Source organism: Macaca fascicularis, chromosome 2 (genome assembly GCF_037993035.2).
Source record: "Macaca fascicularis isolate 582-1 chromosome 2, T2T-MFA8v1.1".
In the NCBI taxonomy this organism is placed as follows: Eukaryota; Metazoa; Chordata; class Mammalia; order Primates; family Cercopithecidae; genus Macaca; species Macaca fascicularis.
In genome coordinates, this window is record NC_088376.1 from 127,918,172 (window position 1) to 127,938,917 (window position 20,746).

The 20,746-nt window shown below is 39.6% G+C and overlaps 1 long non-coding RNA gene across 23 annotated transcripts in view; it reads left to right on the plus strand.

Moving 5' to 3' along the window:
- The window catches only part of LOC107128953 (uncharacterized), a 335,806-nt gene that overhangs the window by 152,572 nt on the left and 162,488 nt on the right, over nt 1-20,746 (plus strand). The gene's annotated exons all lie outside the window — the stretch shown is intronic.

Here is a 20,746-nt window from a genome sequence, read left to right on the forward strand (position 1 = left end):
CACTACCAGAACGGATATAGCATTATATGTATTTATAACAAGGGATTCAAACCACAGACAAGCTGGGATTCCAAATGTCCAGGTGAGGATTAGGACAAGATAAAAGAGTAGAGAGAAGTAGTGATAAATGCATTTCTTTTGGCTTCATGAGTGAATTCGATATTTGTGCACTCTCCTGGCCACTCAAGAAACTCATCTTCAGGCTAAATTTGCCTAGTTCATGTGACTCTTTAACCCTGGATTAAAACACTTTTATATAAATGAATTTAAACCATTTTAAACATATACCCCTATACTCCAATAATAGATTAATTGTTGGGCAGGGTCAGGTTATTTTCCAATTCTTCACTTCCCTCTATTTTCCCTAATCTGTCAATATAAAAATGGGCCACTGAGATCTCAGGCACGTTCTATAGCTATAGAATGAGAATCAGGTAGGGGAAATATTTAAAATATTTAATAGGCAGTATGGTAGAGAAATTGGCCACTGAGAATAGACGCTAGCTGAAGAACTGGACCCCCCTTAGGAAGCAAGGCACTTTGTTTCTGAAATATGTGAAGGTCTGGGGGACACAGAGAAGGGGCCAGGGAAGCTAAGGTCGTAGAGGGGATAGTTTGGAGGGCTTGGCAGTGGCTGTTTACCCACTACTAAAGAAATATTTAAATTTAAGAATACAGCCATACTTAACCATATGTATGGCCATACTGGTTAAGTATGGCTGTATTCACCATACTTGCATATTATGAATAATAATAGTAACTGATTGGGTAGTCGGGGCATACACCCAGTTCTACTTGGACATATTTCTCTTTAGCTCATCATTTGAAATCTCAGTAGCACACAGATAACTTATAACCTGATGATTTTCATGTTCATACATGACAAGAGATAAATTCAATCATAGCCTCAGAGTTAGAGATCTTAGATAACAACACACAGCTTCCACCTCCCCCAAGTACTTTAGAGAAAAAAAAATGTATATATATGCTTGGATCATTTCATCTACCTCCACTAACACTATATGATTAACAGTGAATTCAGAAACGGGAAGGGAAATCTGTTGAGGGGTGAGCTTAGGCAAGGTTTACTCTAAAATCTGCCAAGGAATCTGGTCACATTGGTCATAACCCAAATGGCTAAAATGACAGAAAATATAGTGTGGTAGTTAAGAGGATGGTTTTTAAGATAAGTTGAATGAATGTGAATCCCAAAGCTACTGTGGGATCCTTGAACATAGTAATCAACTTTAAAATGGGCATATAGTAGCACAAGTTATTAGAGATATTGTGACTATTAAGTAGAATAATATATATAGCGCTGCCCTTGGCATGAAGAAAATACAGACATGTATGGTTCTGTAATATGAATTAGGCCATCTGTTACTATAACAGGGGAATGTCCTTCACGTAATGCAGAAGACATTGGTTCATATGTGATGTTTTTCTCCTAGGCAAGGGGAATTGGACTAGCAGGAGTCCAGTTGAAAGCTTCAGCAAAACAGGAAAATGTCCTCACCTTGGCCTTCTGTATTGACAGCAGGAGACCTTTCAGTTGTTTTTAAAGAATATTTTAACACACATCCCCACACCTGGGGCTCCTTCTCCAAAGATGGGCACCCCAAGCCTTGCTCAGCTCTCAATTCATGACAGGTTGTACTTCCTCCCATGCCCACCTCAATGGCAGCCCCACTACTTAGAGCTCCACTTCCATTTGCACCTGCCAGCGCTGCTGTAGCCAAGGCACTGCCAGAATTCCCACTTTATTTGTGAGTGTGTGCATGTATGTGAGTACATTCTTAAGATCCATCGCAGCAGACTGCAGCCTTGCTAAGTTTCCTGCCTGGGTTGGTCCCCACAGACCAACTGTTTTTGTTAATGTTCTGGTTACAAAGGTGGGTAAGTTTTTAGTGGTCTGTCCCTAACTTTATAAAACATGATCTTGGTTATTGTTAGGGCTTACTTTTGTCCAACAGAGGATTTTTAGGAAAGCATATATCACATTATGAGGTGATATGCCTGTGGACAACAGGAAAGGGAAGTTCTGAAATGAACACTATTGCTATGGGGAAGACCTGAACTCATTCTCCACAGTCTCCAGAAAGGGGGACACATTTACTGATGAAGGTTTCAGGTAAGTGGAATGCTATTGAGCCTTTTGGGTTGTTTCCCAGGCATTTGCAGAATAGCTAGGTCTCGATCAAAATGGAAGGCCCCACTTTCATCTACAGTGGCAATGAGTGCATCTGTTCAGTAGCACCTTCTGTGTTTCTTCTCCTCACTCTATATACATTCTTTTATCACAACTCTAAACTTACGCTGAAAAGAACAACCCTTACAATAACCCTACACTTAAAATGATGAGGTATGTTTTTATAATCCCCATTTTGCAGATGAGGAAACTGAGGTTGTCAGAGGCTCTTGGATTGACTAAGGTTTTTTAGCCATCAGAACTCAAACCCTAAGCTCTTCTGACTCCAGAGGCTGACCTCCTAACCACCACCAGTATCTCAGACGGAAGGGCACATTTGCCTGGCCCTTTGTTAAACTCTGGAGCAGCTTTATCCAATAGAAATATAATGTAAGCCACACACGTGAGCCACATATGAATTTTTAAAAATTGTGATAAAATATGCATGACATGAAATTTACCTTTTTAACTATTTCTAAGCATATGATTCAATGGCATTAAGTACACTTTACAATGTAGTACTAACATCTCCACTATTCATTTCCAGAACTTTTTCATTACCCCAAACAGAAACTCTGTACACATTAAACAATAATTCTCGATTCCCTTCTTCCCCAGCACACTGGGCACATCTGTTCTTTCTCTATGGATTTGCCTGTTCTAGGCACCGCATATCATGGAATCATACAATATTTGTGCTTTTGCATCTGACTTACTTTACTTAGCTTAATCTTTTTGAGAGGTGATCCATATTGTAAAGTATATCAGAATATCATTCCTTTTTAGGCTAACATTCCCTTGCATGTATGTTCTACATTGTCTATTTGTTCATCTGTTAATGGCTATTTGTGTTATCTCACAAATGAATTTTTAAATATTGTAGTAGCCACATTAAACAAAGCCAAAAGAAAAAGGTGAAGTTTAATCAATATTTTTCTATATTTTGGATACATTCTAGATTTATAATGATATTGGATATATTTAGTGCAATGTCTCAAAATTATTTCAAGAAGTTATCGCTATAAAAATTATTAATGATGCATTTTATATCCTTTATTTACTACTAAGTGTGTATTTTACACTATAGCACATCTTCATTCAGACTAACTGCTTTTCAGGTGCTAAAAAACCACCCGAAGCTAGGACTCTTATTCTGGGCAGTGCCACTCCAGAGATTTAGTTGGGGGGCCTTCTTTGTTTGTTTGTTTGTTTGAGACAGGGTCTTGCTTTGTTGCTCGGGCTGGAGTGCAGTGGCATGATCATGGCTCATGGCTCACTGCAACTTCAACCTCCTGAGCTCAAGCAATCCTCCCAATTCATCCTCCTGAGTAGCTGGGACTACAGGCATGCCTCCACATGCCCAGCTAGTTTTCTGATTTTCTGTAGTAGGACTTCTCTTACTTTGTTGCCCAGGCTGGTCTCTAACTCCTGGTCTTAGGCAACCCTCCTGCCTCAGCCTCCCAAAGTGCTAGGATTAGAGATGGGAGCCACCACACCTGCCTGGGGGGTGGGGTGAGTTGGGCTTCTTAATAATGTTCCTTTCAGCCCCAAACATCAGCTATATACATTCTCCATTTAGTCTCTGTGACATTTAAAGTCCCCTTTTCAATAATCCACAATATGTTTCTTTGTAACACTGGATATTATAAAAGTTATAGGAGAATATTACATGGCTGAGATGATGCCCAAGATATATGCGCATAAGAATAATACAAAGTGGTATGGTATTCATTGCCAGAAAGCAAGGGATACACAATGGCTACTGTCTCTTGAGCAAATACAGTTGCAAAATTATAGTTTCTCTGATTTGTGAATTTTTAAATGCAATTTATGACACATTAAAAATAATTCTACTTAAGCATTTAACAAATTATCTTAATTGGAAAGAATTGGTTGAAATGTGTGATATTATCAGTATTTGACTCTTTTTGTCCTACGATACTGTCGGTTTCTTATGATTCAACCTAATACATTGTTTCATCAATGCACACGACATTAGCAAGTTCTTATGAAAAAGTGGACTTTCAGGGGATCTACAAGACTGCATGCAATTTACATGGGCATAAAGGAAGGTAAGGCTGTTCCCAGGGGATGGACTCCAGCAGAGAGAAGGAAGTTAATAGGGTAACAGCAGCAGCAATGATACCAATAGCCACTGTTTCTTGAATGCTTATAATGTGACGAACTCTGTGCTGAGCATTTTGTAAATTTAACCTCATTTAACCCTTATTAGAGTCTTGTGGGTTAGGTCTTCTTGTTCCCATTTTGAGATTAAGATGCTGAGGTTCAGAGAGATAGGTAAGTTGACCAAGATCGCACGGTTATTTCTGACTCCAAAGCGCCCACCAGTCATCCAGGTTTACTGGCAACTGAGGGGTTCCTGGAGCATGTGGCTTCCTGTTTAAAACAGGGATGGTCCTGGGCAAATCAGGACAAGCTGGTCACTCCAGTGCCAAAACTCTTCCTTATTCAATTACGACAACTTGGGGTCCTTTGCCTGCCAGTCTAAAGAGGCCTTTTCATTAAGCATAAAACAGACATGGCAGGTACTGATAGTTTTCCAACTTTTCAGGCTTTCTCATTGTTGACCTAAGCCAGCAAGAAGATTTTCTTACTGGACTAGGAATAGTTAGAACAAATGTTGGCAAGCACAGGCATCTCACAGTGAAGCTGGGTGTGCTGCTTAGAGCAGAGGCTTCATGGACTCTGTCACTCCAACCTCTACAGCAGGAGTTCTTAATCTGGGGAAGAAGTTGGAGGATGTCCATGAACTTGAATGGGAAGAAAAATTACATCATTATTTTTATTCATGTCTGAGATTTAGCATTTCTTTCAATGATGAATGCAGGCAACAAACCACAGTAGTATTAGCTGTACCTGTGACTTTAGCACTTCTGTAATTTGTAGATATTTTCATATCACATTCCAATTGTTGAGATACTTCAAACTATCATTTAAACTCATCCACACTTTAAAATTATAGTGTTTATCAGTTCTACTACTGGCCCTTGATATTTAATGTATTGATAAATACATGTATACTGACCTGTTTTTTAAATACATTTTTACAAATATATTTCAGTCTAATTAGTTTCTTGGCAATCTTATGCTACCTATTTTATGCAATTTAAAGTATTATTCTGAGGCATCCATGGCCCATAAGAGGTTAAGAAATCTTGCTCCAAACCAAGGGGCAACAGACTAACCTCCTTAGATACACATTAACACTGTTTCTCCACCTGATGCCACTTCGCCAATCTAATGCTTCTTCAGAGGAACTAACCACTTGCCTGGCTTGGACAATCTGATCTAAAGCTTGCACTGAGTTCAGTGAAAAGACATGGGGCCCAACCAACTCTATTTAGAAACGAAGCATCCACCATCTAGAAGTAAGGGACAGGGTTTCAGCCCTGGAAAGAAGAAGCCTCCCTAACTCAATCCAGCCCGCTCATCCCTCCACAGCCATTTTTCTTCCCTGACCAATTCTGAGTCCCTTTTGTGAATAACATGTCTGGATTAGTTTGCTGAACAACTGAACAAATGAACAGTTCTCAGCCTCTGTCCTTGCTTTTGTGAGTCAAAAATCCTTAATCTTATTTGAATGCAATTTAATTCCCTAGAGAGCTGAGTCTTTAGTCTCTTAGTTTTATAAAGTGAGTGCTCAGAGAAAATGCATAAGAGCCAACATGGTGCTTCTTAAAAGCTAGGTCAATCTACTAAGGAAATAATTAGATAAATGTACACTGCAATCAGGGAGAGGAGGAAGAAAAGTATTTCTCCACAAATTACTTTTAGGACATTTGTGTAGAATTGAAATAGAATGCCAAGGGCCAGACAGCTCTCAGGAGGTCATTTGATCTAGCCCCCTGTTGCCAGGAAAGGGCACAGATGTGAAAATCTAGCTCATACTTTAAAAGCTTTAAAGAGAGGAACAAACATTTTATGTAAGCATGTCCTGCAAGGTGAGTCAGAGAACCTTGTGGATTTAAAGAAATATTTGTAATGAATTAAATAATAGTATGTAGCTCAATAATTAGGCAATTAATTAGACTTATTTACTGAGCCCCTGCCATGTGTCAGAGACTATCCTAGGCATTTAAGATATATCAGTGAGCTCCCATTCCAGTGGAAGGAAACAGACAAGTAATACACCTAGTAAGAAAATGATAAAGTATGTTGGAAAGAGATCAATGCGTTGAAAAACAGGGAATCAAAATGGAAGTGCTGAAATGTGTGCAGAGAAGGGTATCACCATAAACTTGTAAGCATAAAAGAATAACTACATGCTAAGAGCTTAGAATAGTGCTTAGCATGATATATTCTCATTAAATAATATATGTATGCATAATATGTGGTTATATATTATATGTGCAATGTATATACGACATTTTGCTTAATTTTTAAATATGAGATGGGGTTGAGTGCAAGAGACAGATATTGATTTTGACTGATTTAAGCAAAATGTGATTTCATTAGAAGGGTGGGGCAGGCAGCTCTGGTCTAGAACAATAGAACTAAGTTCTCTGAGGAACATTCAAGAACCTTATGCCTGCCAAGAACACCTCACGGTCTCACCTTCCTGGGCCAAGGCAGGTACAAAGAGCAAAGGAGATCGTCTCAGAGAGGAAAATGCTGAAAAGATGCTGCAGTGGAACTGAGAGATGGACTCATTCTAGTTAATTCACTATTATCTTCAGGTTAATGATGAATATTATTCACTAGTTATGGAATACGGTGAGTAAGGTAGATTTAGTTTCAAAATGAAGTTATTGGAAGAGGGTGCTATACACTCCAAATTCTACCAGCCATGACCAAAGATGATGTCAAATTCAGTTGGATAGGTTTTAATTTAGTATATAATATGTATTATATACTAAATCATAAATTATATATTACATATAAATTATATGTATATTATATATTATATATAAATTATAATGTCTATATATATACTATATATTATCTATATACTATAATTTCCCTATCTAAAAAATTACCACATTTCGTGAGAAACGGGCAGTCTACAACCTCAACTGTGGTTGTGGAAAACAAGTAAGTGGATTCTGAAGAATCAGGTAATCTCTGATGAGGGAATCATTGTCTCAAACATAGTCAGCTGGGTAACAGATGAAGTGAAACTCAACGACACACATTCTCTCAACTTTGGAGCATCTCTTTTCAAGCTGAAAAAAGCAACGTTGGATTAAGACAGTATGCCCAGCACTTGGCTCCATTCTGCATCATCCCTTTTTGCCGCCTTAGATTGGATTTGTCCACCCGCTTACAGTTCTGACACAGGAACTCATCATGTATTCCCCAGAACGAAACATGAGCACAATCAGGCTGAGAGGTATAGGGGCTCAGTGGTCTATTAAAACTTGCTGCAGTGTGTCTGAGAGTGTAATTACTAGTTCACTGTGTTTTACAAAAACTTTCTCATGTGAGACATAATAATTAAGCATGTAGTAATTGTCCTCGAATAATTTAAATACTTGATTTGTCCCTTGAATTTCTCCCAATATATACTAAGCTGGAATCTATTTGCCACACCACCTTGTCTGCATGTTTTACTTCCAATCTCCAGGCACATTGGTTCCCTTATCCTCGCGGAGCTTACTTTTGGTCATAAATCTCACCTGTTTCAATGAATCATGCTTATTTTGGATGTCAACATGATGCAGGTCTGTGAAGATTTAGAGAAAGGATCTAAGTCTCGGATATATGTGATTTGGTTTCAAATATGGTAGGTCAGAGAGACTAGATTTTTTATGACTGAATGGGGTAGTAACATATTTGGACATATGGAATTCACATTATGTCTGATTTTCTTCAGTGTTCTTGGCGGAAAAGCCATAGCAAGAGAAATGGCTTTCTTTTCCCTATGGTTTTGCTTAAGTAGTGGAGAGTCACCAACCCAGCATTTGGTTCTAACGTTGATCCTCTGCTCAGGATAAACAGTCACGAGGCCACAAGTTAACAATAAGATCATCTACTGTCATGTGTTGTGGGGGTGAAAGCTGTTCAAATACAGACCCATAAGGGGCATTATCACACTTAGGAAGTACCTAGAGGGAGACAGTATTATAGTAATTTTATAGGAGGAAAAATCTAAGCCAGGCATATCAAATGTCTACTCCATGTATACAGAATTAGGGCCGAGATCTCTGCCTTAACTCCTTAAAGACTCCATATCCAAAACGGAATATGGATATGATCCAAGATGGTATGAAATTGTGATATATTTCCCTATGTGGATAGGCATATCTTGCTTACTAGGTGCTGGGACCAGGCACTGTTCTAAGCACTTTACATCTGTTAACTCCTGTAAAATCTCACAATAACACTCTGAGTAGATAGTCACATTGTCTGGATGTTGCAGATGAGGAAACTGAGGCACAGAGGTGTTAAATGCCATGCCCATCATCACAAAGCTAGCAAGTGCCAGAACTGGGATTTGGAGGCAGGCTGATTGACTCCACAACCTGTGCTCTCAGCTCCTACGCTTACTGTTGGTTTCACATGTGTTTATATTAATGTCTATCTGAAGCAAAAAGATAACTAGCTATGATTGCTTCAGATAAGCCTATGGTATGCAGGGTACTGATAATCTCTTTGATACAGGCATTGTGCCCAGGTAGGCCCACGAATTGGTCAATCCTCCAGTAACAAGATCTTCAGAACGGGGAGTATAATGTTTTATCCTACTAAAGTAAAGCCAATCCACCTATGTTAAATTAGATTGATTTTAAATTTACAGATTTACACAGGTATACTGAATATCTGTGTGTATGACTTTATTCCTTTCAATGCTATATTGAGGGAATATTTTCCCCCCAAAATGGCAAAAATTCTGAAGGCTGTGTAAGAAAGATTACATTTGGGAAACCAATTCTAGTCCCAATCTTCTACTTTACAAATGAGGAATTTAAAGTCCAGGTGGATAAAGTAATCTGCTAAAAGTAACACAGTGAATTGATGTGAACAAAGGTTAATGCTTTTTTGAACACTTATTATGTACCAGGTGCTAGTCTCACTTTTCTTTGGTTTTTGTTTGTTTGTGTTTTGGTATTTTTGGTTTTTTTCTCGCTCTGTCCCCCAGGCTGGAATGCCGTGGCACAATCTCGGTTCAGTGTAACCTCCGCCTCCCAGGTTCAAGCGATTCTCCTGCCTCAACCTCTGGAGCAGCTGGGATTACAGGCATGTGTCACCAAGCCTGGTTAATTTTTTGTGTTTTTAGTAGAGACAGGGTTTCACCATGTTGGTCACACTGGTCTCAAACTTCTGACCCCAAGGGATCCGCTTGCTTCAACCTCCCAAAGTCCTGGGGTTATAGGCAAAAGGCACTGTGCCACAGCCTCAGGTTCTATTCTAAGTATTGTTGAGCCTTATAATTTTTAAATTTAATCATAATGTTTAAGGTAAATATGATTACCCTATTATTGTTATTATACTCATTGTACAGATAAGAAAACTGAGGCTTAGCAATAATAAGTAATTTGTCCTAAGGTCAAAGGGCTGGGAAGGGGTGGATTTGGGGTTTGGACTGTAGTCTTTCTAATTCCAGAGCCCAAGATGTCAAACTATGCAGCTCTACTTCCAAATCGTGTGAAGCATTAGCAGTTAATTGCAAAACAGGTTCCCATCTATATTTCTTCCAATGTCATACACCATCCACTGCCCTGTTTACTGAGATTAGCTACCATGAAATGTAACTTTATTTTTTATTTATTTTTTTGAGATGGAGTCTCACTCTGTTGCCCAGGCTGGAGTGCAATGGCACGATCTCAGCTCACTACAACCTCTGCCTCCTGGGTTCAAGCAATTCTGCTGCCTCAGCTTCCTGAGTAGCTGGGATTACAGGCGCCCGCCACCACGCCTGGCTAATTTTTGTATTTTTAGTAGAGACGAAGTTTCACCATGTCGGCCAGGCTGGTCTCAAACTCCTGAGCTCATGATCTACCCACTGTGATCTGCCTCCCAGAGTGCTGGGATTATAGGCGTGAGCCACCCCGTCTTGTCGAAATGTAACTTTAGAAGGAAAAGGTAGAAGGTATTAATACTGAAGTTTACCCTACCCCTGAAAAACCAACTATTTGAATTTCCAAGCAGAAAGCTATTAACTTATTTGCCACTGTAGCCAAAGTTCTTGATTTTCATGTGATGAAATAATGCCATTGGAATACAAAAAACAATTTTAATAGTACATTCACAAACATTTTGTAATACCACGATGTTTTCATAACAGTACGATGTAACTTGTTAGAGATGAGTCAGATATAATTGAACTTCTCTGAGAATTCTTCCTCTCAACCTCCTCCTGGTTTTGTATTTTTAAATTTTTCTAGACACTGATAGGACTTCAGCAACAAACAATAGCCTTTAGGTAAGTCTTTCATCAGAAAGAGAATCTCAAGGTTCCCTTTATAAACAGTGCTTTGATGAACCACCACCGTTTGGTGATGATCAAATGAAGCGAAGTTAATAGCATTCCACTCTCATTTCCCCTTGAGGACAGTGGCTGTACAAGAAATATCAGTGTTTTATTTGGAGACTGTCGAGCCCAATATTCTGCTGAAAAAATGGAACCCAATGAAGCAAAGCTACTATGTGAGTATGAGAAAATACACTCTATGGAGGGTGTGATCATAGTTTCCTGGGTTTTCTCTCATCATAGTTGTATTAGTGTTATTATCTCCATTGTATAGACTGAGGAAGCTGAGCTGAGAGATGTTAAGTTTTGTTCCTGAGGCCACACAACCAGTGGGGAGTGGAACCCAGATGACACCCACATCAATCTGCCTGTAAATACACGCTCTTGCCGTCATTCCACGCTGGGGCAGGAGAGTTGGCAAAACACAAGGGGGTCCTTGAAACATACACATTCCTGTGGGTGATCTCTTCCTCATTACTTCAGTTGCCTAAACATTTTGGGTATGATTACAGAACTGAATTAATTACTGACGAGGCAGCTGGCCAGCACATAGAAAAGTCCCACTCGGATTGGGTATGTTCCCTCTAAGCGGAGAGTTGGATGGACTGTGGAGCATGGTTTTACTTTTCCTAAGAGAAATAGCCGGGACAATTGGCCAGTGCCCAGCAGCCTGAGCTTTGGTTACAAATGATCATTACCCCAATTAAGAGCTGTAAATCAGACTGTCTAGCCTTCTTTCCCCATGAAATGCGTTGCACCAAAAATTTTATCTTCTGGAGGTAGAAAGCAGAAATCCCATAATAAAACATTTTTGTTATTGAATACCAGGATGTGTCACAGCTCAAAGAGCTTTATTTTTTCCAGCCATTGGAATGGGTCTGATAATGTCTAATCATAAAAAGGCACTGACTCCAAGATTTAAAACTACCCTCAGAATAGTATCTGAATGCCTTACCATGGCCCAAAAGGCCTTCCATGGTGTGCCCATCAGTTCTCTTCTCCCCTGAAAGGTCATGATCATTCCCATCTCAAGGCCTTTGTTGTCCCCTCCACTAGAATAATACTCTCCCCACGATCTCCTCAGGGTTGGTCATCTTTGATTCTATCTCAGCTAAAATGTCACTTTTTCAGAGTCTTTCCTCTGTGTTGGGCATGACCTTTCACATGACCTTAAAATTTCTTTTCTTCTTCTTTCTTCTTCTTCCTTCTCCTTCTTCTTCTTCTCCTTCTCCTTCTTCTTCTCCTTCTCCTTCTTCTTCCACCTCTTCCTCTTCTTCTTCCTCCTCTTCCTCTTCCTTCTTCTTCTTCTTCTTCTTTCTTCTTCTTCTCCTCTTCTTCTTCCTATTCTTCCTTTTTTTTTTTTTTGACAGTGTCTTGCTCTCTTACCCCACCTGGAGTGCAGTGGCATGCTCGCATCTCACTGCAGCCTCAACCTCCCAGGCTCAAGTGATCCTCCCACCTCAGACTCCTGAGTAGCTGGGACTACAGGCATGTGCCATCATACCAGCTAAATTTTTTTTTTTTTTTGTATTTTTTGTAGAGATGAAGTTTCATCATGTTGTCCAGGCTGGTTTTAAGCTCCTGGGCTCAAGTGATCCACTTGCTTTGGCCTCCCAAAATGCTAGGATTACAGGTGTGAGCCACCGCTCCCAGTTGACCTTATGATTTCTCATCTTTACAGAACTGATTGCTGTCTGAATACCTGTGCTTTGTTTCCCTGTGACATATAGCACTGTCTCCATGACTAAAAGGAAACCTCCTAGAAAGCAAGAATGGTCTCTGATCAGCACCTAGAACAGCACCAGACATGTAGTAGATGCTCAATAAATACTTGGAAGTTTAAAGCAATGAAACCAAGGACAGAAATGCAGATTATATCACTGTCTTTTGGGGGTGGGGAGACACGGGGGTGTTTTTACAATAGAAGTACCCAAGATAAAAGGGAAAGGAACTTTTATAATGGGAAAGGTTATTAGTGAATTTATTATTAGCTCAATCTCTTTTAGTCTCAACTAAATTCTCTTATTTCCATTACACATCATCTACAAGCGCCTTCTTTCTAGTTCTTGAACTCACTGATGGAAGCCATGTACCACCCTCCCTGCTCCAATCCCGTCACCTCTTCCCCCACAGCTGCTTTGCCTTCTTCCTATTGGTTTTCACCAACCTGACCATGTCATTCCCCAGTTTCATCACATGCCAGTGCCTTTAAGATAAAGTCAAACTTTACCACGACTTGGAGAATCTTTTGCAATCCTGCCTGTGCTCACAGCTCTAGCTTCACTATTCTCTTCCTCCCCAGGCTCCAGCCACTTTTCCTTCCACTTCCTGAAGTCACCATGTTCTTTCTTGCTTGTGGGCCTTTGCACATGCTCTTCCTTCTGCCTGGAACACCGCCATTCCCACCCATACCCTCAATTCAACACACAGACACCAATTCATGTTTTGGCTTTGAAGCAGAGGTCACTTCCTTCTGGAAACTTCCCCAGCCATCACCCTGTCTCCAGTCTGGGCTCCTCCTGCACCTTTACCCACTATAGCACTCAGACTACACAGTCATTTCCAGCTCCCTAGCTTGCCTCTCTCATTAGGTTGCATTTGTCTTGTATACCTCTAGTGTTGAGCATGGATCTTGGCACTTAGTTGTCACTCAGTGTTTGTTTTTTAAGAGAGAGGGTCTCCCTGTGTCACCCAGGCTGGAGTGCAGTGGCATGATCATGGCTCATTGCAACTTCAAACTCCTGGGCTCAAGCGATTCTCCCGCCTCAGCATCCTGAATAGCTAGGACTACAGTTATGCGCCACCACATCTGGATACCTTTTTTATTTTAATTTTTTTTTGTAGAGATAGAGTCTTGCTATGTTGCCCAGTCTGGTCTCAAACTTCTGGGCTCAAGTGATCCTCCCCACTTGGCCTCCCAAAGTGCTGGAATTACAGGTGTGAGCTACTGCGCACAGCCTCAGTAATTAAAAAATAGAATAAAATAAAGAGATGCTTTGTTTAGGAAATCTCTAAGTTTCAACTTGGAGACTTTTCACCAGCTGTCGAGTGTCTGCTAGGCCCACCATGCCCAGAAGTCACTTTGGCCCCCTTTCCTTGTTGCGTGATTACCAGGAGGCATTGTAACCCTCTGGGGAGTCTTAGCTCACAGGCCTTTTGCCATTTAGAGTGTAACATAAGAAGGTCATTTCTGGAAGCAACATTGTCTGTGGTGGTACCTTTCAGCCCAGCAAAAACTCAAAAAATAGGGTGGTCTCAGCCAAGGGTCAAATTGCAGATTCGATGCTTTATGTGTTTGGCAGCGCTCTAGAGACAAATACATTAATCATGGAGGTATGCAATCTGGTTGGAAAATTCAGGCCAGATAGAATGACATGGGGAGAAGTACACACACAAACACACACAACCATGAGCTCTCTTATTTGTAAAAACCACATTAATGGATGGCAGCGCTCTACCTCTGAAGTGATTTATAAATTAAAATAATTGCTTCTTTGAACTCTTCGGATATTAATTGACCTATCACTAATGTACGCACAGTCTCTAAACCATCCAAACATTACCTAAACATTTTTATTCCCTTTATTCTGGAAATCCAAAAAACCCACAAAAAATAGGCTCTTTGTTCTGGTGCCAAGGGTCATAAAGAAAAGCCATCATCTTTGATGACTTTGCAATTCTTATTCTATTTCTTCATCAGATTAATGCTATGTGAAATAGTAAGTACTCTGAACTCAAATGAGTCTTCCCACTTCCCTCACTCCTTAACAATCTCATCCCCAAGCACATGGATTCTGTTCTAGTTCAGATTTCTGGTAATAAGAGCAAGGCAATTCATTTTTTTTAATTAACCCTAGCTTTGAGTTCATATCCCAAACCACCCGAGACTGTGGGCACCTGGCATTTCCTTTCTAGGTAAAATGAGGTAGAAACTAAATTGGCTGAGGCTCAGATGTGCATAGACTATGACAAGCTTGCCAGGGGTCCATTCTGCAAGGGTGACCTTGACCTGTATTGAAAGGCAAGCAGAAAAACAGTGCTTAAGACAGGATCTCTAAGGCAGTGGTTCTAAACCAGGGGTGATTTTGTCCTCCAGGGGAATTTGGTAATGTCTAGAGACATTTTTGGTTGTTACAGCTTGGGGTAAGAGGAGAAGGTGTTATTGGCATCGAATGAGTAGGGGTGAGGGATGTTGCTAAATATCCTACAATGAATGCATAGCACCCCCTCAGAAAACCACAAGATTATCCAGTCCAAATGTCAGTAGTGCTGAGGCTGAGAAAAACCCTGCCCTAGAATCTGATATACTTGAATTTACTTCTAGGTTTGCTCCTTAGTGGCTGTGTGATCTCGGCAGAGTTTCTTGATCTCTCTGAGCCTCAGGCATCTCTTCTAGAAAATGAAAATAGTGATAAAGCATCTTCTTTGTTGGCATTTTGGCAAGCCTGGTAGTTGTGAAGTTTTAAACATATTTTCTATTTTTATTAATCTATTAATATTAGTGTACTTTAAATGGAAATGCCTATTGTCATGTTTTGAGGGGAAACTATAAACATCTCCATTTCCATTCCAAACCAAAATTTTATTTTCTCTTTAAATTAATGCATAATAGAAGATTATAAAATAAATAATTCTATCTATAAGATCGAAGGATTTGAAAACTTTTCATTTACCATGACTAAGTAATATTAAATTCAAAATGTGAAAAACCCATTCTGTTACTAGGGAAAGATCAATACTTAACATACACATTTAATGGCATGTACACACATCCATGGTTTCTAAATTGGAAATACTATGATATTTACTTTAATTCAAATAGTAAAACAAAAACAAAAACCCTGTTCCCAGTAGGCAAAAACACATCACTCTAAAATGCCTGAGAGAATGGAAGAAAATGGAAATATAAGTCATATTCTGATATTTTTCTATATGACGATAATATGTAATGTCAAATTAAGCATGGGAATCAGCAAATATGACTTCTATGTAACACTACATAAAATTTAATATTTAATTGAGTAAAGAAATCATGTTTATATCAAGAAGTTTCTTGAAACTGTTATTTAAAATAAGTGTTTTGGTATCACATAGAATGAGTCTGCTAGTGTTTTTACATAACTTAAAAAAATACTGTCCCAAAGTAATTTGATACGTGAAAATCATTATCTCCCAACACTTCTTACGGCCGCAGCTCCCACTTCCTTGTGCTAGTCGTTATTTAATGGGTTAAAGAAGCACAGTCTTTTGGTTATTATGCAAATATTTTTTGAGTGCTGACTATCTCTTTCCACCAAGATGTGTGTTAGGGTTATAACTATGCTGTAGAACATGCAAATGGTCAGGAGGCAGGGCAGCTAATGAGTGAGGACTCAGAGAGAGATGGCTTGACTTCTGGCTGAGCCACATCTTAGCTGGTGGCCCTTTGGCCACCTTCTCAACTTGCCTGAAGCTTGATATCCTAAGCTGTAAAAAATAGGCTGATGGAATCTTTCTTATCATTTTGTTGAGAGGATGTTGGTACAAAGTACCTAGCTTGGGGCTTGCTGTTTATTAAAAAAATTGCTCAAGGGTGGGCACAGTGGTTCATGCTTGTGATCCTAGCACCTCAGGTGGCTGAAGTAGGAGGACAGCTTGAGGCCAGGAGTTCAAGATTAGCTTGGGCAATGTGGCAAGACCCTGTCTCAACAAATAATAATGAAAATAACATTTTAAAAATAAAAAAAAGAAAATTCCTCAAAAATAGTTAACTGTATTAGTATGACCATTGTGTTATTTTTATAGTCAAGAAATGTCCTGGCTTTGGAAAATGGAGGCTGTTTTTCTACTGGGAAATTTAAAAAGCATTACAAACCAGAGGCTGAATAACTCATATTTCCTATCATAGTGTGTATAAGCTTACTAAATGCAGCCAGCTGTCGCAAAAACAACCTAGGGTTGCTATTGTTTTTTCTAAACTTCTGATGACCAACTGGCTGCTTAATCCAGTAGCTGGCCAACTTCTCTACATTGCATTGTTTACATATTTTCCTTAGACACGAGGTAGTGTTGGGAAACAAATCCTTTAGCATTCTCAAATTCAGAGTTTCTCTACACCCAGCTGGCCAACAGCAAAATCCTAAATGGTGGAGAAGAAAAAACACTCAACATGAGTTATTTTTATATATACACACACACACACACACACACACACACATTTTTTTTTCGGGGGTGGCGGGACAAGGACCCCCTCTGTCACCCAAGCTGGAATGCAATGGTGAGATCTTGGCCCTCCGCAACCTCTACCTCCTGGGCTCAATAAGCCATTCCCCCATCTCAGCCTCCTGAGTACGTGGGACCATAGGCGCATGCCACAGCATCCAACTAAATTTTGTATGTTTTTGTTTTGTATAGACAGGGTCTTACCATGTTGTCCAGGCTGGTCTTGATCTCCTAGGCTCAAGCAATCCTAGGCTTAGGTGGTCCACCTCCCAAAGTGCTGGGATTATAGGCACAAGTCACCATGCTCAGCCTCTTTTTTTTTTTTTTTTAAATACAAGTAGTATTTATTGGTTTTCTTATTATAAAAGCAATGTATATTTCTCATTGAAAATACAAAAACGCAAAAAGAAAAAAATGCAAAGATTTGCCTCTAATCTCAATGCCCAGAGATGATAATTCTTCTGTTTTGCTTCCTTTTTTTTTTTTTTTTTTGCATGTATATATAATTTGTTACTTTTCCTTCAACAAAATTTTCTTATTTCATTTAATACTCTTATCAGGATCACTAAATGTTATTGTATTAGAGTAAAGTCAGCACATTTTTTCTGTGAAGGGCCAAACTGTAAGGATTTTAGGCTTTGTGGGCCACATAGTCTCTGTCACAACTACAGGATTCTGCCATTTTAGCATGAAAGCAGCCATAGACAATCTGTAAATGATTGGGTGTGGCTGGATTCTGCCCACAGTGGCCTGAATTTCTCCCTTGGCCTGTAGTTTGCTGACTTCTATACAAGAGCATCATCAGTTGTTATAATATTAATAGTTTATTAAACATAATTATACTAGTGTTATCAGTGGTTATATTTCATTATAATAGTTATAATTACTTTTTAATCCTTTGTGTTGTGGAGACTTGTTGAAGAGTTATCTTGTTCGTGCCAATCTTGGGGAATTCGATACAAAAAGACAACAACCAAGCATTAAAGAATGGTTTTCCAGAGGTTAAGAAACACAAGAACCCTGACACTGCCCATAATTAAGGGTGTGCTTTTGTCTACCACCATAATTTCCTAAATTCCTAATGTGGTCTTGAGAGCAGCGTTCTCATGCATGGTAGGAAAACGCTGCCTGGTACTCCTGGCTCTGAAAGAGCTGTTGCATTGTGTTACACGAAGAGTGTGACTCCAGCCCTCAACTGCAGCTGCTACCAAGATCACTTGCTTTCTCCAATTATAATGTTGGTTGTTTCTAGATTGTTCTAATGGGGAAAAATATTCCTTTAATTGTTCCTTTTTGTTTGATTCTCTTGAAGCACAGAGGCATGGGTTGTAGGTTGTGTTTATTGGGAAGCAAACTTTAGGACAAATATTAGCATTCAGAAAACTTATTAGGGAGTGCTCTGGGGATCAATACTTGTGGATTGGAGTGGGAGAGAGGTGGGATGGGCAGAGGGAGAAGCTGGGTTGTGTTACAGTCTCAACAAAGGCCTCAGTTGATCCCATTGGAAGCTCTAGAGCTGGGGTGGCCCTTCAGAATTGTCCAGAGTTGGAGAGAGGGAGTCTGGCCTTTATACACTGGTATTAACTAGTTTTTGGCTGAGGCTACTCCAAGAAGGGCAAGGCGCTCTCTTCAGCAGAATCTTTTTGCAAAGAGGGTCAACAACCAAGTGTTGGCTTCTGACAACACTCCCAGTAACTGGGAGAGGAAGCCCTTCATTCCTGCAGGGGTTTCTTGGTGGTATGGCATGTCTACCATCTCATAGGTAAGGTCTAGAAGAGAAACTTGCTCAAGTCAGTGCTCTGTTCCCAGTTTCAAAAAATTAATGTAGTAATGTTTTGAAGCAGTGTGAAAGTTTCAGTCGGTTTAATTAAGTCATTTGGTTTAATAGCTTCATTCAATCATCTTATGAATATCAAGACCTGCAAACCCTCTATATGTAAGATACTGTTGTCTGTGTGAGTTAGATACAAAAATTCAAGGCATGAGTCTTGTCCTCAGAGAGCTTATAGCATTTTAGGAGAATTCAGGAATATGAGTTATAAGGTAAAATGAAAAGTGACAGTATTGGGATGATACAGTGATTCCTGGTCCTAAGAAACCATGGTTCAGCGAACTCAAATGCATACAGAATTCTCATTTTATTTTTTTAGCCATTGCCCCTTATAAGCTTACTAATAAATGGTATTAGTAACAATCATGGCTCAATTTCTGCTGCATGGAAGCCTGGAGTCAGAAACAGAATGTAGCTCTGTGGCAAAACTTGGAGACCGGTGTCATGGCCAAAATTTGTTGTCACCAATAGCCACAGAGTCATCTGAAATCCCCTGCCTTAGCTAATCCAGGTCTTGTACCATGATCCATTACTTTCTTCTGGATGTCACATTTTCCCCCTCTGGTGATTGTATGTAATTTACCAGAGCATTATAATACAATGCAGATATTACTCGTGGGTCCTATTGAATAAAAATACCACATTACAAATGTATTTTGGCTCACAAATGGAGCGCAGCTTCAGCTTTTTCACCTGCAAGTCTAAAATGAGGTACTTGTACAATTAAAAAGCCAAAGTGGGACTTTTTACTGGTGCCTGGAGGATTGTGAACCCAAGTTCTAGTTTATGAAAAAGTATACGTGGAATTCAAATGGCGGTAAAAGAGATCTCATTCAGAACACATAAAATACCAAAATAATTGCTTCTGTGAGACATACATGATGGTATATACAACTGCATAGGATTTTGTAGTTTTTAGGAAATACTGGACATCAAATTTGGTTTTCCCCAATGAGACAATTCTGTACCAATGACCAATGGTTTCATTCACTTATCCATTGAAATATTCATGTATTCATTCCTTCACTCAATACAGGACTGCTGTGTTGTGCATCTCCAGGCAGCACTATTCATATCATTGTCTATGTGGATGGAGCCCCTGGAGCTTAGCAGTACACAGCCTGCACAACTACATTCAGTGGCCTTAACTAAACAATATTTACTGGATGAGTGTGTTCCAGGTGCTGTTCCAGGCTAGGCATTGAGTATAGAGCAGTGAGCAAGACAGACTTGATCTTGCCCTCAAGGAGATTTATTTTAGATAAGGGCCTACAAAAAAAATGAATAATTATAAAAATCACATAAATATGAATTTAAATAAGTGCTATGAAGTATAGGGACAGGATAGTCTATGGACCTCTGACAGTGAGACCTATGGTTCTGGACTGGCGGGGAAGAAATTCTAAGGAAGCAGTATTTAAGTTGAAGCCTGAAGAGCAAGTATATTTATATTATGTGAATACTGGCACTGGGGAGAATGTTTCAGAAAGAGAGAACGGCAAGCAGTTCAGGCCAGAGTACAGGATAGCCAAGGAATTCTGCTGGGGTGCAGAAATGGGAGAGGGAGGAGATGGGGCTAGAAAGACAGTTAGGTGCTAGACCTTTCAGGGTTTTGGAGAATGTGTTGACAATTTTGGTCTTCATCCTAAGAAAAATTGCAAGACATTGGATGTCCTATGCAAGAGAGTGACCTTTGCTACATTGCACTATCCGCGTTATGGAGAAGGCATTTGATATGGACAAGAACATATATAGTTGACAAGATGGGGGCAGTTGCAGCAACACAAGTGAGAGGTAGTGGTGGCTTGCTCTGGGGCAATGCCAAAGAATATGATAAGTAGACAGATCAGAGAGATTTTCAAATGGAATGTCGTGCCCTAATCTCACTCTTTGTTATTTATTGGCCAGTAGATCTGAGTTATTTTGACCTTTGAGTGCTCTCAGGCAATATTAATTATCAACTATTGTGAGTGACTCTGTGAAAGGCAGAATTGTGTGAGTAAACATCAAAGACCACTGAAAGCAAGTATTGCATTTGGCTATTAATATATTACATAGCCAATAAAACAGTCATTGCCCTTTTATGTATCAAAAG